At 39.6% G+C, this 20,784-nt stretch overlaps 1 long non-coding RNA gene across 1 annotated transcript; it reads right to left on the bottom strand.

Annotated features, from left to right (window-relative positions):
• Positions 1 to 475: 475 nt before the first annotated feature.
• On the bottom strand, positions 476 to 20,474 carry LOC117298219. The gene is made up of 3 exons (XR_004519954.1): positions 20,399 to 20,474; positions 19,190 to 19,310; positions 476 to 626 (listed from the first exon to the last, which is right to left on the bottom strand). It is a non-coding gene; the product is annotated as an uncharacterized LOC117298219 (long non-coding RNA).
• Positions 20,475 to 20,784: the final 310 nt, after the last annotated feature.

Genomic DNA, 20,784 nt, shown 5'->3' on the forward strand with positions numbered 1-20,784 from the left:
TTTTAAAGTCACACGTCCAGGGGTGCGTTTTGCTGCTGTAACCAATAACTTTTCTGGTCTTTGGCATTAGATTAACCAATGGCTAATTCAACCAAAACGTTTTGGGTTACAACTGCAAAATGCACCACTGGGGTTATAATCAGGCAAGTCATAAAGGGAAAGAAACATTTGCACTATGAAGGCCACCATTGACCTATTCCTTGAAATATGCTCTTAACATGCATGCATACCTTCATATTATACTCGCTCTTGATTGGCAAATGCCATAAAGCAGTGCACTTAGGCAGGCGCATAAACTTGGCAACTTAAACACACGCAACAACAAAATCACAAAAATGAATACTGTTTTAACTCTTAACACAAACCTCAATAGTTCAGTAACACTTTTTAATAAAGCAGTACTGCTGCGGTTAAGCCAATTCATGTTTAAAGATAGAATAACAACAAAACTGACTGCAACTGTACTTGCCTTGTGTGTATTTCAGGACGATGGCAAAGATTTCACTTTTGAAATGGTACTTTGTGGACTTGAGTCTCTTTCAGCAGCCATAACAGGGGAGGCCTTGCCGGGCTGCCTCCCTGTTCATCCCCTCGCACATCTCAGAGTGTCCTATTCTGAACAATTTCTACAAGTAAAAGAAAGAATTCGGGAATGAGCAACGAAAAAATGACGGAGCGGGCATTCCCGCTCCAGTAAAATTATACCCAGTCAGTTTCCCTTGAGATTTAACACTTGATAAGTAAAATAAACAGTACAAAACATGATTGAAACACCTTATTAATAACAATACTAACTAAATAATTGATAAAGCGCAAGTTCAAATATAGTTTTGTTTAAATGCGTTGACAAAAACTAGAAAATGCACTATCAAAGTAATATACACATATTAAAATGAATAAAGGAAATAGCATTTAAATTACTTTAAAGGCACTGGACACGTTTTGGTCAAAGTCCAAGACCAGTATTCTCACTTGGTGCATCCCAACATAAAATAACAAACCTGTGAAATTTGGGCTAGATTGGTCATCGAACTTGCAAGAAAATAATGAAAATGAAACCCCCCCCCCTGTTGAATTACTTTGTGTGCTTTCAAATTAATAATAAAAAGCCTTCAGCTGAAGACTGTTATTATTTGCGTGAGATTTCACAAATTACCTCTTTCTCAAAAAGTATATGTTACTTCATAGGGAGCCGGATCTAACAAAGTTTTATACTATCAACAGCTCTCCATTGCTCGTTACGGATTAAGTATTTATGCTAACAATTATCAATAGTGCCCAGTGCCTTAAAAAATGAACAATTAAAGTTACAATTAAAATTACCACAATCAACAAAGAAAACCATTTGGGAGGCACTGTGAAACCATAGATTCCTTCATGATTGCAGTGCAGTCTGTTACCATACAGTTTATATGCAATTTTATTCCCCAAAAGGCAAACGCTGCAATCAGTAGCCTTGTGGCATTGATGCAGTTGGTCAAAAACTTGTTTTATTTTTATAGGGACTTGAAAGTTAAGCTTTACTGAGTGCTACTTTAGTTTATTCTGGAGTATATTTGCAAATCTGGCAGATGGAACTTACAAGGTTAAAGGCACTGAACACGTTTGGTTAATGGCAAAGACCAGTATTCTCACTTTGTATATCTCAACAAATGCATAAAAATAACAAACCTGTGAACATTTGGGCTCAATTGATCATCAAAGTTGCAAGACAGAATGAGAGAAAAACGCCCTTGTTGCACAAATTTGTGTGCATTCAGATGCACAATAAGAGACTTGGGCTGAAGTCTTTTGATATTTGAGTGAGAAATTACCTCTGTTCTCTTTAAAACTAAGTTACTTTTTATTAGCGGAAACCGTTTCTCACAATGTTTTATGCTATTGCTCGTTTCAAAGTTAGTTTTTTATGCTAACAATTGTTTTGAGTAATTACCAATAGTGTCCAGTGCCTTCAAAGCAGATTACTTAAACCTTACAATAAATCTCTTTAAAATCCACAACTTATACAAAGAAAACCCAGTGAAAACTTAACCAAGTATAAAAAGACAATGTTTTAAAACTAGAAACAACCTTACACTGTAAGTTACAGTAAGTTACAGTACTACAGTGCCAAAGAAAAGATATGGCTTGAATTTAAAATGGCTTTAACTACTTAAATCCACAACTCAAACCCATTGTTGTCCCCAACAATGTTAAACTAACATAAACAAACAATAAAACTTAATTACCCGGTACAGCAAAAATTAAACAGAAACAATATATGATCAAGCCCCAAAAGAACTATGTCGTGCCAAACGCCTTTTTTATGCATAAAATCCCAAAACCCCTGAATGTTGCATGAGATTTGAAAATTGTGTAGAACGTGCCATATCATCGACTTGGGCAAAACCTCCGGGTACTCTGACGCTTTCAGCTAGAGGAAGAGATAGAAATTAATGTGATTGACAGAACAAACCAAAGAGATATAATTTTATGCGGTTGACAGCACAACCAAAAGGTGAGACATTTCTGTGGTTGACAACGCAACCAAAGAGATAAATAATTTTGTGGTTGACGGATCACCCAAAGATAAAGAAGTTTCTGTGGTTGACAGTGGAACCAAAAGTATAGAAATTATGTGGTTGACAATGGAAAGAAATTTCTGCGGTTGATTGTGCAACCAAACTAAACGAAATTTCTGTAATTGACAGTGCAACAAAAGAGTTGGAATATTCTGTGGTTGACAGCTCAACCCAAGAGGAAGACATTCTGTGGCTGACTGCTCAACCAAAGAGCGAGACATTTTTGTGGTTGTATCTGTGGCTGACGACTCAACCAAAGAGCGATTTGTTTCTGCAGCTGCAACCAAATAGCCAGAAATATCTGTGGTTGACGGCTCAACCAAAGAGCGAGACATATCTGTGGTTGACGGCTCAACCAAAGAGCGAGACATATCTGTGGTTTACGGCTCAACCAAAGAGCAATTTATTTCTGCGGTTGGCAGCTTAACCAAAGAGTGAGACATATCTGTGGTGAGCTGGGCTACCAAAAAGCGAGCAGTTCTGTGGCTGACTGCTCAACCAAAGAGCGAGACACATTTGTTGTTGTTGGCGCAACCAAGGAGTGAGAATCTTCTTTGGTTGACGGCACAACCAAATAGCGAGACATTTCTGTGAATGACAGTGCAACCAAAGAGTGAGACATAGCTGTGGTTGACGGCTCAACCAAAGAGTGAGACATTTCTGTGATTGATGGTGCAACCAAAGAGTGATACATTTCTGTGGTTGACGGTGCAACTAAAGAGTGAGACATTTCTGTAGGTTAATGTCGCAACCAAAGAGCAGCACATTTGTGGTTGACGGTGCAACCAAAGAGTGAGACATTTATGTGATTGACGGTGCAACCAAAGAGTGAGACATTTCAGTGGTTGATGCCTCAACCAAAGAGCGTTTAATTTTTGCGGTTGGCAGCTCAACCAAAGAGTGAGACATTTCTGTGGTTGACGGCACAACCAAAGAGTGAGACATTTCTGTGGTTGACAGTGCAACCAAAGAGTGAGACATTTCAGTGGTTGTCGAGTCAACCAAAGAGCGTTTAACTTTTGCGGTTGGCAGCTCAACCAAAGAGCGAGACATTTCTCTGGTTGACAGCTCAACCAAAGAGTGAGACATTTCTGTGGTTGACGGCACAACCAAAGAGTGAGACAATTCTGTGGTTGACAGCGCAACCAAAGACCAGACATTTCTGTGGTTGAAGGCTCAACCAAAGAGCGAGACATATTTGTGGTTGACAGTGCAACCAAAGAGCGAGTTATTTCTGTGGTTGATGGCGCAACCCAAGAGCGAGACATTTCTGTGGTTGACGGTGCAACCAAAGAGCAAGACATTTCTGTGGTTGACGGCGCAACCAAAGAGGGAGACATTTCTGTGGTTGACAGTGCAACCAAAGAGTGAGACAATTCTGTGGTTGACAGCGCAACCAAAGACCAGACATTTCTGTGGTTGAAGGCTCAACCAAAGAGCGAGACATATTTGTGGTTGACAGTGCAACCAAAGAGCGAGTTATTTCTGTGGTTGATGGCGCAACCCAAGAGCGAGACATTTCTGTAGTTGACGGTGCAACCAAAGAGAAAGACATGTCTGTGGTTGACAGCTCAACCAAAGAGCGAGACATATCTGTAGTTGGCAGTTAATCAAAGTGTAAGACATTTCTGTGGTTGACGGTTCAACAAAAGAGCGAGATATATCTGTGGTTGAAGGCTCGGCCAAAGAGTGATTTATTTCTGCGGTTGGCAGCTTAACCAAAGAGCGAGACATTTCTGTGGCTGACTGCTCAACCAAAGAGCGAGACATTTCTGTGGTTGACTGTGCAACCGGAGAGCGAGTTTTATTTGTGGTTGTTGGCTCAACCAAAGAGTGAGACATTTCTTTGGTTGATGCCGCAACCAAAGAGCGAGACATTTCTTTGGTTGATAGCTCAACCAAAGAGCGAGACATTTCTGTGGTTGAAGGTGCAACCAGAGAGTGAGTTATATTTGTGGTTGACGGCTCAACCAAAGAGCGAGACATTTCTGTGGTTGACGGCTCAACCAAAGAGCAAGACATTTTTGTGGTTGACGGCGCAGCCAAAGAGCAAGACATTTCTGTGGTTGACGGCGCAGCCAAAGAGCAAGACATTTCTGTGGTTGACGGCGCAGCCAAAGAGCAAGACATTTCTGTGGTTGACGGCTCAACCAAAGATCGAGACATATCTGTGGTTTACGGCTCAACCAAAGAGCAATTTATTTCTGCGGTTGGCAGCTTAACCAAAGAGTGAGACATATCTGTAACCAAAGAGTGAGACATATCTGTGGTGAGCTGGGCTACCAAAAAGCGAGCAGTTCTGTGGCTGACTGCTCAACCAAAGAGCGAGACACATTTGTTGTTGTTGGCGCAACCAAGGAGTGAGAATCTTCTTTGGTTGACGGCACAACCAAATAGCGAGACATTTCTGTGAATGACAGTGCAACCAAAGAGTGAGACATAGCTGTGGTTGACGGCTCAACCAAAGAGTGAGACATTTCTGTGATTGATGGTGCAACCAAAGAGTGATACATTTCTGTGGTTGACGGTGCAACTAAAGAGTGAGACATTTCTGTAGGTTAATGTCGCAACCAAAGAGCAGCACATTTGTGGTTGACGGTGCAACCAAAGAGTGAGACATTTATGTGATTGACGGTGCAACCAAAGAGTGAGACATTTCAGTGGTTGATGCCTCAACCAAAGAGCGTTTAATTTTTGCGGTTGGCAGCTCAACCAAAGAGTGAGACATTTCTGTGGTTGACGGCTCAACCAAAGAGCGAGACATTTCTCTGGTTGACAGCTCAACCAAAGAGTGAGACATTTCTGTGGTTGACGGCACAACCAAAGAGTGAGACAATTCTGTGGTTGACAGCGCAACCAAAGACCAGACATTTCTGTGGTTGAAGGCTCAACCAAAGAGCGAGACATATTTGTGGTTGACAGTGCAACCAAAGAGCGAGTTATTTCTGTGGTTGATGGCGCAACCCAAGAGCGAGACATTTCTGTGGTTGACGGTGCAACCAAAGAGCAAGACATTTCTGTGGTTGACGGCGCAACCAAAGAGGGAGACATTTCTGTGGTTGACAGTGCAACCAAAGAGTGAGACAATTCTGTGGTTGACAGCGCAACCAAAGACCAGACATTTCTGTGGTTGAAGGCTCAACCAAAGAGCGAGACATATTTGTGGTTGACAGTGCAACCAAAGAGCGAGTTATTTCTGTGGTTGATGGCGCAACCCAAGAGCGAGACATTTCTGTAGTTGACGGTGCAACCAAAGAGAAAGACATGTCTGTGGTTGACAGCTCAACCAAAGAGCGAGACATATCTGTAGTTGGCAGTTAATCAAAGTGTAAGACATTTCTGTGGTTGACGGTTCAACAAAAGAGCGAGATATATCTGTGGTTGAAGGCTCGGCCAAAGAGTGATTTATTTCTGCGGTTGGCAGCTTAACCAAAGAGCGAGACATTTCTGTGGCTGACTGCTCAACCAAAGAGCGAGACATTTCTGTGGCTGACTGCTCAACCAAAGAGCGAGTTTTATTTGTGGTTGTTGGCTCAACCAAAGAGTGAGACATTTCTTTGGTTGATGCCGCAACCAAAGAGCGAGACATTTCTTTGGTTGATAGCTCAACCAAAGAGCGAGACATTTCTGTGGTTGAAGGTGCAACCAGAGAGTGAGTTATATTTGTGGTTGACGGCTCAACCAAAGAGCGAGACATTTCTGTGGTTGACGGTGCAACCAAAGAGCGAGACATTTCTGTGGTTGACGGCTCAACCAAAGAGCGAGACATTTCTGTGGTTGACGGCGCAACCAAAGAGCAAGACATTTCTGTGGTTGGCAGTGCAACCAAAGAGCGAGACATTTGTGTGGTTGACAGCTCAACCAAAGAGTTTGTAATTTCTGTAAATTGTTGACTTCTTGAAGAGTGAGGCTTGTGTTGTCTGTCATGGTGGGATCAGCTTGTAGGCGTTGTTTGGCGATGAGGCATGCTTCTTTCATGGGTATGTTGGTGAAGAGAGAGACAACATCAAAACACACAACAATGTTCGATTGACTGAGGCGAATGTCCTTAATGATGATTGGATCTCCTCTATTCTAAGAGAAATAGAGAAAGAAAGTGTTGCTGCTTGGATTGTTTACAGAGTTAACAAAACAAGCACAGGACAGAGTGGCTCAGTAGAGAGAGCTACTGGGACAGACAGATATCATCAGAGTGTGATACAGGAATGAAACAAAGGTTTTATTCAATAAAGGAAGACACGAAGAGTCTTGTTGATTGGATTGTTCACAGAGCGAGCAAAACAAGCACTAGGACAGAGTGGCTCAGTATGGAAACCTACTGAGGACAGACAGATATCATCAGAGAGTAGGCTAGAGTGTTAGATATAGGAAGAGAGTAGTATTCGCCAGGTCATTTTTAGAGCAGGGAACGAGATAATTCCATTGCATGTATCTAACCTAGGCAAAGAGCAAAGAGTGGCTCATAAGGGGTATCCATGGGATTAATGTCCACCATGGAACCTGAGGCAATTATAAATGAGGTAGCAAGTCTAGTGATCCGAAGCAGGGTTTGCCTTTGATTTAGGCTACTAGACTCATTTACCAGAAGTACAGACAATGTAGAAAACGAGTACCATTGTCCAGTCAGGGGTGTTTGGTATCGAGTTCCACTACGTTTTCTCCAGTGGTGATCAAGATATGGGTATAGGATGGATGTTATGAAACATCACATAATAACCACTGGAGATGCAAGGCCTGTAAAAGAGAGGCCAAGAAGGCACTATGACTGTGCCCATGGAGAGATACAAAGACAGGTCGTTGGCATAGAGAAACTGAGATGAGCGATAGAACCCTCGGATAGTTCGTGGGCCGACAATGTGGTACTTGTAAACAACAAAGATGAGACTAGGCGTTTATGTGTACACACATGTAAGGCAGTCAACAAACCAGAGATTGGCCTGCCCCAAAAAGTTTGAAGGATTCTTGGCCTTGTGCCCTATAACAACAAGTCCATACAGGGTTTTGAAAAGACAGCTAGCCTTTTGCATGCCCTGACATAGAAGACAAGAGTGTTTGATGAGTAGAGTATAAGTTATGCCATAGTGCATTTGTCGACCGCAAGGGTAGACTTACATCCCTGATCTTCTTGTACCACATGCGGGAGAGAGACTTCATCCTAGATACGGATGCTAGAGATGGCATTGCGGCAATGTTCAGTCAAGTTCAGGAAGGTGAAGAGAGAATTTTGGCTTATGCTAGCCACAAGCTTAGCAAGCCAGAGAGAAATAACTGTGTAACCCACAGAGAGTTGCTGGCTGTTGTAGAGTATTTGAAGTATTTCAAACGTCAGTACATCAATGGCCGAGGAGCAAAGTCAGAACATGACCACAGCGCCTTAAGAGGAGCAGATGGCATGTTTGCTCAAAGTAATTTCCGAGTATGATGTAACACTGGTTGTCAAGAAGACCTTGCAAGCACTGTGGCAAGGACAACTGGTAGAACGGACGAAAAAAAAAAACGTCTGCAGAGACACTTGAGAGAAAACATACACAAGAGAAAAAGTTGTTGGTCAAGGGCAAAGCAGCCCAACCAAGTATACCCATGGAGGCTTTCAGAATAACCCAAGTAGAGGATGAGACTAAATTTAGGTCTTAGGTGCCAAAAAGGAGGGCAAGGACCGTCCGGAGTATACACTTTCTTTCAGTGTTGGTCCAATGGATAATGTGCCACATATCCAGCTAACATGTATACATTGTATGTCGTCCCAACGTTGTAAATCATACACATTTTTGGTTGGGCAACCGTTGGCATTAGTGACATTGCGCTGAAATTGTTTTTCATTGGGAACCTTGGCTCAACACCACCGACGTCTGCACATCTAACTTTTGACTAAAAGTGGCAGGATGCTGACCCAGTGTCGGTACAATGTTGGGCCAACGTGTAATCAATACAGCAATGAAAATCCCTTGAAATGTATTTTGTACGTTGTTAACTTTAAATCTACATTTATAACATAATACTTATGGTAATAATAAAACGGCATATAGCTCATTCTGAATCACAGATTCCAGAATGCACTTTACAATTTGAAAGGGCTACATTATTTACAAAGATACTAGACAAAAAAAACAGAATCAGTTGTAAAAAAAAACTTTCTGAAGAAAACCTGGCATCAAAAGTAACAACCACATTAATAACACAGTACTTGAATTATTTCAAAACCTGACCAGAAAAGTTACAAAAGCTGATAAATATAAAATCAATAATAGAAAACAGAGTAAATTAACACACCAGTTATGAGTTACTCCACAAATGTTTGACAAAGTACACACAATTTGATAAAATTAAGGAACTGATCTTACACTGTACACTATAATCTATCAAAAGATTTCCATATCCCGCCTGCAACCACTTTTTCAATAATTTTAACTGAAAGAAATATTAGATAAAATTAAATTAAACTAGATACTAAAGGAATGAAAAAGTTGTGGCAGGATATGAACATTTCAGGCCTGTATGCTTTGTTTTTGAAAGGGCAGGGGCGCCAAGGCATTTTTTTTCTCGGTAAAGGGCAACCTATGGGGAAATTGTACATTTATACTTAAGCATTTGAAGGGCATCAGGGGGCATCAGGGGGCATGGAGACAGTTGACTTTGTTGCCTCCGTGAAGTATCCGGCCTGAAATGTTTCTTAATATTTTAACCCTTTGGTGCACAAGGCGGTCGCTAGCGACCACCAAAAACATGTAAAATTAGACTTTTATAAACAGTCATAACTTAAAAACTACAGCCCCCAAATGTACCGCCCTCATTTGATTTTTCATTCGATTCGAGTGTTTAGCTTTCATTTGGTGTGATGTTCAACAGGGGGCGCCATTGTAACATTTGAGCAAAACATGGTTGAACATGTTCTTTTTTTTTGCCTAATTTTTTTTTATCTGTGCACCTCCCTTGATTTTAAAAACAAAATTACAGTCAATGTTAAACAGAGTAAACTGTAGCAACAGATTCACAAACAAAAAGCTTAACAAATCATAAGGCCGTGAAAAGCAATATTAAACAAACTAATCAATAACAAGATGGAGCCACTTTGGAATAACAACAGTAAAAATAACACCAGTTAGTGTTGAGCCACGGTGGGAGGTGTCAAGCGGGCTTGCCCTGACGAATTTCATCCAGTACTTTGAGCAAATTTCACTGTGCTGCCCAGCACAGATTTCCCCCAGGTTGCACTTCAGAAATGATGGCCCCATATCTATTGTAGCTAAACTTCAATAATTTTGTTGAACCGCTTGCCATTATAGTGGACTTAACAACTGATTTAGAGCTCACCGCTAAAATTGTTCTGGCTACAACACTGACACCACCAGTTTCAAAAATACGAGATGATGGCTGTCTTTTGATGAAGACGAAGCAAGTTCTCCTGAGTTGATCGAGACGATAATTGAATGTGCGACGACTCCGCAACTGAGAGCTTTCCTGATGACCTCCTCCCTTGATCCATATCTTGTTCTCTTAGTACGTAGTCTAGCACAGACTATGAATATATTATGCCAGAGTAATCTTATGAATCTACACTAATTATTGAGAAATCCAATTCATTGAAACTGTTACATAATAATAAAGAGAAATTTATAAAGCACAAAAACAATAGCAGAAAGAATTACTAGGGAAAAAGTTTAAATCAGAGAATAGAATCTTAAATGTAATTCTTTGGCTCGTACATTATGAAACTACACTTTCTCATCCATTCTCCTGAACTTTCAGAAATCCATATTGACGAGAATTTAACTGGGAAGAAACATGATGACAATATAACAGCGATTTTAATGAACCTTCTAAAATATTTTCTTCCAAGTAGCATATTACAACAAAACCAGTATAACTCTTTTATTTTACCGTATTTAAATGACTCAATTTTGACAAGAATTTGTTTACTTTCCAGAAACGTGTAGTTCCAGTAATTTCTAATTAACTGGCTATTGTGAACACTCTGTGCCTCATTGCAAATTTATATGTTAAAATTCACTAACCTTTATCTTAACTTACAAAAAATTATGTATTTAATATGAACAATGGAATAGTCTGGATTAAAAAAATATATAACCCAAGAGGGTTGAGGAGCAGGACAGTAGAATACCAGGCCAGTATACCCATACCGCAGAGTGGGGATACGCCTTTCCCGCCAGCAGGAGATCTGTGTGTTAGGCCTATCTACTCCCACTGACATCAATGAAGTGGCGACCATTCCGGGGGTTCAGGCGCCTCACAATCCTACCTACTTGTACACTAAACAAAAGCTAAAACTAAACTGGTAAGGTGTTCCTTGAAAAGAGAGAAACGGAAGTAGAAAAGGAAGTGGAAAAGGAGTGCAGTGGACCTACACTACATGTTTTCAATAATTTTTTATATGGCACTTTCTGTGTTATTCCATATGCGACTTGCATCTTGTAAAGGCGATGATAGTTCTCATTTAGCATACGGTGATGCGCTTGCGTTGCTTTAATGTTGTGACGTCATTGATGACATCATCATCCCCCCAAAAATGCTAGGTCATCCACATTATCAGATGAACTTAGTTTCATGCGTAAACATATTTTGGTTCATGTGATATTAACTTTTGAATTATGAGGTTTTAACTTCCGGTTTTGAACAGAAGTTAAGGTCACATGGGGTCACAATTCCAACAAAATTTCTAAAATACATGTATATATACATCAATTACTTTGAAATGAAATTACCTTGTATGCTAATTAGTAGAAATTATGGTTCTCCATATATAATTATTTGAAACAATAAATGTTTATTTACTGTTGTGACAGCATCAAACAAACCAGCCATGGGGTCAGATTTGTTTGTTATCTTGAAAATCAGGGTACCTTGAATAGTTAATTAATTAATTAATTTAAGCTAATTACATTTACCTAAAACTTAATGTTAGCTTGTGAAAATATGATTGATATCGGATCTGACTACATGTATAGGCTAAGTGTCTATAAATAACGAGAGTTATTAAGAAAGTCCAGTGAAAAAGATCTGGGGCTGAGACCTGGACCCTCACCACCTAGATGGAGAAGTCTCTGGATGGTTATTGCTACACCTGGATGCTGCTTACGGCCCTAAACCTCCTGGCAGGACCACGAGAAACTGCAACCTGTGTTTGCTAGCTGGCCAAAGGCTAGTAACAGAAAATATCTGTGAATGCCGCCTCAAGTTTGCTGTGTGCCATTTTAAGCTTGTTGCTTGCCCAATCCTCTACGAGCCCACTCATCATAAAGGCATTGGCTTCGCGCTGAGGAACTACATGTCCCTCCTGCATGATGTGTTGAAACATCTGGACAAAGATCACTGAGCAGGCTCCAGCCATGCCTCTCCAGCTACTACGGCCCGATAGACTTGATGCGACTCGGCGCATACAAAAAGATGGTTGCATATTGAATAAGATGTGTTGATGTCTGTGGATGGACTGGTTCTTTCGAATAAGGAATGGTTGTTCATCAAGGTTGTTAGGCACTGGGCCAGGTTGACTCGGAAAAGGAAGATCCACATACCCCAATGGAATGACAGGTGTCAAGACAAAAGGACAAGCGTCCTAGAGAACTGCTCTACACAAAGATCAATTGTGTATGCTTTGGGTAAAACCAAAAATAACCAAAGGGTTCTTTGAATTGGTAGCTGCTGGTCAAAAGCTCATGGTGCTCTAGAAAACTGATCAGGAACATCGTCAGAAGTAGACACGTAGACAACTAGTATAGTACGAAAACAGAGAAAACCGACACATTTTAAGAAAAGCAATAGCGAAAGCTGCCACATGGCGCTGCGCGTAGTAGGCTACATCTAGGGCTTGTGAGACCGGAACTGGTATGTGATCTTGCATTCAATATCTGGAATGGGGTTTCTTGGTAGGTATCTGTAAGTGTCAGTTGGTGTTGGTTGTCAGTTGGTGACGGTTAAGGGTCGGTTGTAGGCCTATAGTCGGTTGGTGTCTGTAAGTGTTGGACATGAGTGCGGGATTATAGGGTTGCGTAAGGGTTTTGGGTTATAGAACTCCCGGGTAGAACTAGTGTTAGGGTTAGGATGAGGGTTGGTGAGGGTTAGGGTTATAAGGGTTAGAGGTGTGTTAGGGACAGACACCTACAAGAAACCCCATCCCAGATATTGAATGCAAGACCACATAGCAGCTCCGGTCTCTCCATTTGTTTCAAACCAATTTTTTAGCATCCTTAGCCCTCTGCATTCTCAAGCTCTCTGAATCCCACTGCCCCCGTTTCCTCACTCAACCCAAGATACACAATCTTGATGTTCCCTTCCACAACCAAGTGTTGTCCAATGGTTTAGGCTACCAACCTAAAACACAGCCAGATGGCGTCTCACCAAGATCCTCCATCACTAACTTAAGTTGGCTGCTACATCCTACAAGAATCAAGGAACATCAAGCACACGACAGGCCTAGGACATATGGACAAATCATCAATCATCCGATGTTACAAGAAAAAGATGATCTTATCAACTGGAAGCAAGCCAAGCTTATCGCCCCTGTCCAGTTCTGGCACCAGTGCAGATTCAGGAAAGCAATCGATCAACACAAGATCAAGATCAAGCCATACAGCATCGAATTCTTCAAAAATCAACGACTTCCGGTCACCAACTCTTTCAGCAGAAGCTCAGCACAGCACTGACACATTCCAAAACACACATCCAGCCAGGAGACAACTCTCATATAAACTTGAAACTTTACATTTAGTTTGATATTCAGAGATGAAAACTCTTCAGTTAACTCATAGTGGTGTCACTATGTATTCATCATCATCATTAAGGCTGTGTTCATCCGGTGATGTATGTCCCTCCTCATGTAGACGCTATTCCTTTCTGTTTCTTGCAGTTCTGGTCCATGTTGTTCCTGCATAAACCCTGATGTCATCTCTCCATCTTGTTCTCTGTCTACCTCTTTTTCCATTTTCCCGGTCCTTTTTAGTTGCCAATCCACTATTCTTGGTGTCCATCATACTTCTTCGGGCACTGTGTCCAACCCATCTCCATTTAGCTTGTTTTGTTGTCCTAATGATATTCTCTTACTCTAGTTTTCTTTTGTATTTCTCTGCATTTAATCCTGTCTCTAATATAATGTAGAATTTTTCTCTCCATTGCTCTTTGTGCTATGCAGAGTTTATGTTCTATCAGTTTTGTTGTTGTCCATGTAATGTCTCTGCTCCATAAGTTATATTGTTCGTAGCACACACTGATCAATTTATTTTCTCTTAAGTGCTAATATACATGTAGGTATGTTCTTATCACCAAGTATTCCTCTGTACCAAAGGAGCTCCATCCTGCCTTAATCCTGGCTGATACTTCATCTTTTGCATGTGTTGTCTTTCATTTTTACTGTTTGGCCCATATATTTGTGTTCATTGACCCTACAATTTACAATTGTAAATCCTACATTATGTATCAAAATACATTAAATAAAGGTTTAAAATTTAAAAAAACTACAATCTATACATCAGTGGATGGGCTTTGAACAAACGCTACGCAGAGTGTGACCCATTTCACCTTTACTTCCGGTTAAAATCTGGCTTTAAAGCCAAAATTATAGTTTAAACATACAATTATTATCTGTAACGAGAAAAGCGCTGCGGCTGGCTGTTACGCTCCATTAATCAACAGGTTCAAAGATAGATAGATAGATAGATGGAATGATAGATAGATAAAAGGTTTATTTACAATAGTCCTAACAGCATAAAAGTTGAATTGCTTACTGCTTAAGTCGAGTGATGTCCTCGAATCACGATGGTTCCCCAAGCCTTTCTGTCCCTCATTACAACTACGATACATCAAGGTATAGAAATCACTAGCAAATATTGAAAAATGTATACATGTCTACCCTATTTCTTTTTTTAAAGTCTGACAGCAGATTATTTGTTAAATAGGCCTATATGTCAGACACTATTTACTTTATTAATCATAACAACAGATTAATTTATTTGTTTGTGCGTGATGGCTCAAGTGCGACTGAGAACCAAAATTTCAAACAGACATATTTGTGTGATATCCTTTCCTACTCATAAGAAATACAATTTCTAGAGGGCTTTTAAATGCACTGGGAACCTTTGGTAATTGTTGAAGAACAGTATTCTCACTTGGTGTATCCCAACATGTATGCAAAAAATAACAAACCTGTGAAATTTGACTCAATTGTTTAACTAAGTTGCAAGACAATAATAAAAGAAAAAACACCCATGTTGAACAACTTTGTGTGCTTTCAGATGCACAATACAAATGCACAAGTTGAAGCCTTTTATAATTTCATTAAAAATTACCTCTTTCTTAAAAACAATGTTTCTTCAAAGGGATCCACTTTTTACAATGTTTTATACTTTCAATAGCTCTCCATTGCTCATATAACCAAGTAAGTTTTTGTGCCAACAATTATTTTTAGTAATAGCCAATAGTGTCCAGTGCCTTTAATTGTATCTAAAAGCATAACTGATCATGTATATATAGAAAATAAACTTTAAAACATTAACACAGTATTATGTTATCAACAACATGAGTAAGCCTGGGCGACTACTGAAATTTACTACTAAACTAGTTGCACCTAAAAAAGTGCGAATTTGACACTAGTCGAGGGTAATTTTTAATTCCCAAGATACATTGCGGCAAATATGGTAAAATTGGTGCTGAAAGGCTTAAAGGTCTCACTGACGTTTCGGTGGTCGTGAATAGTTGTGAACGACACAATTGGTTCATCATGCAGGAAGACTATATGAAGTGTTCATGGCGGCACAATTAACCGAGAAGTTGAACAGCTGTAGTCGCAACTCGACTAAGCAATCAATAGTCGTGACTTCGACACTAGTCGCACTTATCGCCCAGACTTAAAAAGGAGTTTGCCCAATTAATACCAAACTTAAATGTGATTTGTTTTTTGCAACACAATATAAATGATAAAATAAAACATAAACAATTAAAAGTAAAACTTAAATTTTAGTTTAAAAATAGCGAACACCAATAGAGATGCACAGCAAGATCAAAGTTTTGAAAAATATGTGAACATCGTTTTATAAAGTACACAAAATTACACGATAAACTTAAAGGCACTGGACAGTGGACACTTTTGGTGAAATTCCCCTTTTCCCTCAAAAACAATGTTACTTTAGAGGGAGCCATTTCTCACAATGTTTTATACTACATGTATCAACAGCTATCCATTGCTCATTACCAAGTAAGTTTTCATGCTAACAACTGTTTTGAGTAATTACCAACAGTGTCCAGTGCCTTTAAAGAATCTTACAATGTCAGGCCTGGAATTAAACGCAGACCACCGAGGCCATGTCCTCCATTGCCCCTGGTCTTTGCATTTATGCCCCTTCAAAAGTTTCCAATTGACTTAAAGATTTTCCAATGGAAGTGCCCTTTGCAGAATGAAAATTACCTTGCCCTTTCAGAGATTAAATTCCAGGCCTGCACTGTAATGTATACAAATCGTTTAAACACCTTTCATTAAAACTCTAGATATATTTATCTCAGGAAATTTACACAGTGACCAATTTAAACAGAATGTACAGTTTGAGTGACTACTGTCTCACAAGCAAACATCTTAATAATTAGGCCTTTAACCAGTTCATCACACTAAACAAATAGTGTACAATCTGTAAAAGTTAAGGCTTTGCTTGGTCAGCTTATTGTTCTCTTAGAAGATCAGACACCAAATAAATGATGAAGATAGTTTAGCATTTGACTATCAGCAATTTCATAAAGAGCCAAAAACATGAAAAATTGTGGCGGATCCAGCTTTTGCGTTTTCCACAAACACCAAAAAACCGACATGGTTTGTGCAGTTTTCACAAAGAGACAATTTTGTTAATTTAATAAATACTCATTTATTAACCGTTTTAGACAGAATTGAAAATGGATTTGAATTGTTTCAGATCCCTACCTCACTGGTCATGTAAAATTTCAAAGATTAAACAGTGACTAGCCTACCAACCAGTAATTTCCAAACTTGCTCAACTTCTAATTGGGTTTTCACCAAACATACAATTTTTGGGGCCGGGGACTTTTCGGCACTTACAATATTGCTTACAATATGCGTGCAGGGGTAATCTTAGGAATCTACACATATTATTGAGATATCAAAATCATTTAATTTATTTTATATACAATGGCTTTTGTGGAAATAGTTTAAGTCAGAAAATAGACTCTGAAGTGTAGATTCATTTAACTACAAAATGTACTTTGCCTTTGGCCCGTACATTCGATCCATAACACACTTTCTCACTTTCTCAGTTAGCTGCTGCTCAGAAAATCAGAACTATAAGGTCATGCGTAGCAATTTCATATTTCTAATTATCAAAAGATCAGAGAATGAAAAATACATTACAATTTTGATTTGTTTTTACTTTGAAATGAAAGTTTCTTTTTGCCAAGCAAATTCAAAGACCACTCTTGATCAATAACCCCATTTTACCAGGAGCTCTAAAATATGCAAGTTAAGCATTTTAATGAGACCCATACAAATTGCAACATGGACTGTATAGTTCTGAGCACAGTGACAACTGTTGCTCCAGTAAAAATCAGTAATGATTGGTGTAAAACTATCATTCCTACTTTAGTTAAATTTGAATCCGGGATAAAGAATGATAATTTTTGTTACCCTTACACTAAGTGTGTTAACACTGTATAGCCTACTCAGCTAGTACTCAGCTAGCACTTTCCTGAGTCCTGTGAAAAGTCAACTCAAGATGAATGCTTTTTTTTTTGTTACAAATAACTCATGATGTTTTTAGAATGAACAATGCAATGACTACAGATAAAATAGTATCCAAAATCATTGAGGTCTGTAAGTGTGTGCAAGGAAGACCATTATGAAGCCTACTGAAACTTGTATATCATAAAACTAGTCCTTTCGTCGCAAGCTTGATGAAGATATGCAGGTAATGAGAAGATCGATGACTTATTGAAGAGTGAGGGTTGTGCGGTCTGTCATTGTGGGATTAGCTTATAATGTGTTGTTTGGCAATAAAGCATGCTTCTTTCCTGGGTATGTTGGTGAAGAGAGACACTTTGTCAAAACTGACAAGAATATCAAATTGACCGAGGTGAATTTCGTTTATGATGTTGATGCACTGGCTTCAATTGGTGATGTGGTGCTGTGTGAGGCCGAGTAGTAGGTGGGGGATCTTGGTGAGATGTCTGGCCTGGTTGTAGGTTGTTGAAACCCTGGATGCCACAATTGGACGGAGGGGAACATCGGGCTTGTGTATCTTGGGTTGACCACAGAAAAGAGGGCAGGGAGATGCTGAGGTCTTGTGATGGCAGGACATGGGTGCGCTAATGGCTTGAGACTGATGGAGAAATCGGGCTAGTTGCTGATCTTGTGTTCGATGGCCGGGATTGGATTTCTTAGTAAACGTTTGTAAATGATGGTCGACAGAATCGCAGTCTCCTTAAGGTCAAGTTAGATGTTTTGACCACAGACAACCAGAACCACAAACCCTAACCCTAACTTTAACTCAAACCTAACCCTATAACCATAACCCTAAGTCCATTTCCAGATCCAATCAATCCTCAAGAACCCTAAGCTACCAAGAACCAGCCAAAGTAAGCTAAAGAATGCCTCCAATTTAGCCCTACCTCAAGACCAATCCATCCACTTCATGTCAGCCGACAAGGGACAATACCACTGCGGTCATATGCACCTCTGAGTATGACCACAAGGTGACTAAAATTCTGTCAACTGACACAGACGCCTACCGAGAAACCCCATACTGGCCATTGAATGCAGGATCACCAACAAACTCTGGTCTCTCCATCTGTCTTAAACCATCATCACATTTATGTACTGCCATCAAAAGACCTCTGCATCTTCCTGCCCTCATTTCTTAGTTCAACCCAAGATACACAAGCCCATTGTTCCCCTCTGTCCAATCGTGGCATCCAGGGTTTCAACAACCTACAACTAGACCAGACATCTCACCAAGATACTCCACCTACTACTTGGCCTCATACAGCACCACACCACCACCTTAAGCCAGTGCATCAACATCATAAATGACATTCACCTCGGTCAATTCAACATTCTTGAGAGTTTTGACAAAGTCTGTCTGTCCACCAATATACCCAAGAAAGAAGCATGCCTTATCACCAGACAACACCTACAAGCTAATCCCAAAATGACAGAATGCACAACCCTCACTCTTCAACAAGTCATTGATCGTTTCATTCTGCGTATCTTCATCAAGCTTCCGATGAAGGGACTAGTTCTATGATATAAGTTTCAGTAGGCTTCATAATGATCTTTCTTACACACACTTAAAGACCTCAATGATTTTTAATACTACGTTATCTGTAGTATTAAATGGTCCATTCGAAAAACATCATGTGGATTATACGTAAACAATTAATATAGGCCATTGATCTTGAGTGAACTTACAAGTTGATGCTGCTTGACTTCTGCAGAACCATTAACAGAATTTTAACCCTGATTGTGTTTACATTGGAATGGTATTTTTACAACAATCATTACTGATTTTTACCGAAGCAACAGTTGGCACTTTTGATTGTTGACTAAAGAGTACCTTTGCATAGATTAACAGAATTAATGTTTATTGATACAATTGGATCCATGTCTGGATGTGTTCTACACTGACCTGATTCCAATCTTCTTCTTGCAAGCTTGAGTGCAGATCCGACCTTGACACAACTATAATGCTTGATTTCCCACCAAACACAAGAAGCACATGAAAATATCTTGTAAGCATCTTGGTACATCTGCAAATAAAATATAAAAACTTCCATTAGTGAATTTAGTTAAATTTAATTGGTTTATGGATAAAATGTCATCTCAGCATAAAGCCAGAGACCGAATAAAGAACATTTGTTCAGACAAGGATATTTACAAATACCTTTTCTAAAATACCTCTGACAGTTTCGCTATTCCCTATTGGTGGAGAGCGCGTCACATGGGGGTGGTTAAACGGTTGATAATAACCAGCTAGAGCTCTGTTTATAACCGATTGTTTTTGGATACTGCACGCTAGTCTTGGTGCAAGACGTTTCTTGTTACGGGCGATGCGGGCACTGTCAGTGAGTTGGCTGCACTGTGTGTGAAAGGAAAACAAGAACATCTTGCACCAAAACTATCTGCGCACGAACGGATTCGGAAACTGTTAACAGCCATTTAAGAACTCGTCTCTACCCTCGTATTCCCTTATTTATATAAGACTTTAAGCGGGCCATTTGTGATTTTTAAAGTTTTCTGTTATGAACAAAAGAGGCAGTATATCAACCACAATAAGATAAAATCTGCACTTGACAAAATGGGTTCTTCCATGTACATGTGTTTGTAGGTGGGATACATTTGTTTTTTACAAATACTTTTGTTTTTAAATCCCGTTATTTCTTTCCTGATGTCTTTAATTTTAAAATTATTAATCATGAAGGATGATTTCGGTTTAAACCCCTTTTGTACACTTTTTGAACCTAGCCGAATCGACTAAAAATACATCCTCTGCAGCTGGTGTAAACAAAAATAATAATATTAATAAAAAAGGTCAGTTTGGTAGCGAGGTCATAAAATATTTTCATATTAGCTCCCACTAGAGTCGTGGCTCTTTACTGAATAACATGCGCCTGTAAAAAGTGTAAGCAGGTCCTCCTGTAGTGGACCACTGGCACCATGGTCACTGGTGGCACGCACGTGAAGTGTCATGACAGTTTTTGAGCACGGAGTTTGAAGAACTTGGGTTGCTTATATATATTTTACGTGCGAATAACCAAAGTATACCGTTCACAAAGTACAGCGGGATTTACAGAAATGCATTTCGCCAGGAGGAAATAATACAACAAAATAGATTTACCTTTTCTGATGAATTTAGAACTGCGTAACAACATGGTAACAAGCGGAGGTCCTTTCCCACGCATAAAATGGCGCTGCTCAACTCGCGCATGCGCACTGCACGTTTTTATCCAATGACATCCCCGTATTTGTGTGACGAAATAATGATTATTGATGATAAGCCTTTCGTCAAGCTAGTCTTTTAACCAGCAGTTAATTTAGTTTAGTTCTGGGCAAATATTCATCTTTTTCATAATTATGTTCCGGTGTGTTACATTTAATTCAAAAGATAAGCAATGAGCTTCGACGATTCAAAAACTGGACGAGATTTTTGTATTTGGAAATTTACGTCAAAAAATGTCCGATCCACTAATTTAATTTTCAAATAAACTTAAGAAAACAACTTCA

Source organism: Asterias rubens, chromosome 13 (assembly GCF_902459465.1).
Source record: "Asterias rubens chromosome 13, eAstRub1.3, whole genome shotgun sequence".
In the NCBI taxonomy this organism is placed as follows: domain Eukaryota; kingdom Metazoa; phylum Echinodermata; class Asteroidea; order Forcipulatida; family Asteriidae; genus Asterias; species Asterias rubens.